General features: G+C 39.8%; 1 protein-coding gene across 1 annotated transcript in view; it reads left to right on the forward strand.

Moving 5' to 3' along the window:
- The window catches only part of ryr2a (ryanodine receptor 2a (cardiac)), a 554,599-nt gene that overhangs the window by 297,712 nt on the left and 254,373 nt on the right, over positions 1–2,514 (forward strand). The gene's annotated exons all lie outside the window — the stretch shown is intronic.

Here is a 2,514-nt window from a genome sequence, read left to right on the forward strand (position 1 = left end):
TATATGTACAGTATATTCTGTATATTAGTGCTGGTCAAATATTTAAAAAAAATTGCAGTTAATTGCAAAATATTTTTGCAATTAATCACATTATTATGCACAAAATTTAATTATGACTCGTTTAGAGCATTTTGAAGTTAATGTTTTATATAAAAAAAATCAATGCATTTTCAAAAATGTCACTTTTTAACAACGGTGTTCTCTAATAACAATTAAAGTATTTCTAATAACATAAACATGAACATATCAAATATGAAACCAAAGCTATTTGCCAGGGCCAAATGTTTTTAGTTTATTTTAGAGAGAAAATAAAAAGATTCCTTCAAACTCAAAACAACAATCATAACAGATTAACAACAAATTCAAAAATATATGTTTTTTTTTTCTGAAAAGTTACAATAAATCTTTTTAAATCAGGAGCATCGTGAACAGTTTATCTCCTGATGCTGCTCAATAATCCAGGTAGAAGTGAGGTCTTCTGAACAGATTCCTCTTTGATGAAACGTTTCGTCTTTTATCCAAAAGACTTCTTCAGTGAATCATGAGTCCTTCTTTGTACAATCTTCTCCAAAGGTTCTGGAGGAGTCCCCAGAACGTTGGTTACGTACTGTAACCCCAGATTCTATGAGTATAGGCGTAGCCCTTTAAGGCCGTCGCTAGTGGGTTTATGAATGTCCAAAAGTCAAAAGTTTTCAATAAAAATCCTTCCAGCTGCACAGCATCTGAGACCAGAGGAAAGAATCATTCCAAAAAACATGATTTACATCCAGAAAAAAAAGAGGAATTAAAGTTTTCAAAAGCAATATCTCAGAATGAAAGTAACAGAGCTGCTCCAACATGCAGCCACCTTGAGTGACACAGTTCTAGAAAGTTAACAGATAATATCGGAGCAACCAGAGTCAGCAGTTAAAATAGCATTAAAAACTTCTAAAACTGCTGTCTGAGTACTGTGACTGGATTCAAAACCAGACTGGAACTCTTCACAAACAGCATGAGGGTATTCAAAAGTCTGGAGTTGATAAAAGTTGCCAAATTTTGAACAGGACTCATGTCAGAAATAAACTCATTTTCTCCAAACTGAGTTTGTTCTAAAAGGTAACAGGTAAGACGTTTGTTTTGAACCTTTCAACAGAGCTGTACTTCTAAGCAAACTAAATGTTGAACTTGAAGAAGAGAAAACTGTGTAGTCATCTCTCTGCTGGCAGTGCCGATCTCTTCTTATTGTTTTTATCTCACCTCCATGTTCCAAACCGTAAACTGATCAGTGCACAAACAGATCTAAAGTAAACCAGTAATATCTAAAAAAGTTAAATCTGGTCCTCTGGACATTCAAAAAAACAAAACAAAGCAAAACAACAAAAAATGTAGAAACGTTTTGTCTCTCATCCGAGAGACTTCCTCAGTCTGAGGTGCTGTTTTCAGCTCAGTCTCTTAAATGGCATCTTCTCAGAGTGGATCAACCAGTTTTGCTGCTGACAACCAAAACCAGCTGATCACATGCTCAAGAAGGACCATCAGCCTAACAATGGATCATTAGCACACTGATGGCTGTTTACTATTCACAGAGGGCTGAGTGATACTAGCAATAACAGCATTGTAAGAGGGGGACAGTTGAACCCGGAGGCCTCCACCCCTGTTTAACGATGGACGATTTCTTTTCACAAAGATGGCCTCCTTTACTCCTCTCTCAAACCATCGTTCCTCTCTGTCCAGGATGTGAACATCTTCATCTCCTTCAGAGCAGACAGCGTCCCCACTAGCTCAGGAGCCAGGCAGAAGGAGAAATCCTACACAAGACAGGCTCTAGAGCAATGTGGATATCCTAACTGGGCCTTTCTGAAAGCAGAGAAGAAACCCAAACAGGACTCCAGTCAGCCAACAGGTGAAAAGGAGGAACCCAGACCCAGACCAGTGGTCATTCCATATGTTGAGGGAGTATCAGAGAAACTGAGACGTTTATTTTCTAAACATAACGTCCCAGTGGCTTTTAAACCCCAAAATACATTACGGCAAAGACTGGTTCATCCCAAAGATCCAGTCCCCCGGCACAAACAGAGTAATGTTGTGTATGCTGTTTAGTTTCCCCGATGTAAGACTGATCACAGCCCTCCTGACACTGAACAGCATACACAACATTGCTCTGTTTGTGCCGGGGGACTGGATCTTTGGGATGAACCAGTCTTTGCCGTAATGTATTTTGGGGTTTAAAAGCCACTGGGACTTTATGTTTAGAAAATAAACGTCTCAGTTTCTCTGATACTCCCTCAACATATGGAATGACCACTGGTCTGGGTCTGGGTTCCTCCTTTTCACCTGTTGGCTGACTGGAGTCCTGTTTGGGTTTCTTCTCTGCTTTCAGGAAGGCCCAGTTAGGATATCCACATTGCTCTAGAGCCTGTCTTGTGTGGGATTTCTCCTTCTGCCTGGCTCCTGAGCTAGTGGGGACGCTGTCTGCTCTGTGATACAGAGTCCTGATGACTCCTAACTTGTGCTCCAAAGGGTGATGGGAGTCAT

The sequence above is a fragment of the Nematolebias whitei genome, chromosome 17 (assembly GCF_014905685.2).
Source record: "Nematolebias whitei isolate Nwh7 chromosome 17, NemWhi1, whole genome shotgun sequence".
Taxonomy (NCBI): Eukaryota; Metazoa; Chordata; class Actinopteri; order Cyprinodontiformes; family Rivulidae; genus Nematolebias; species Nematolebias whitei.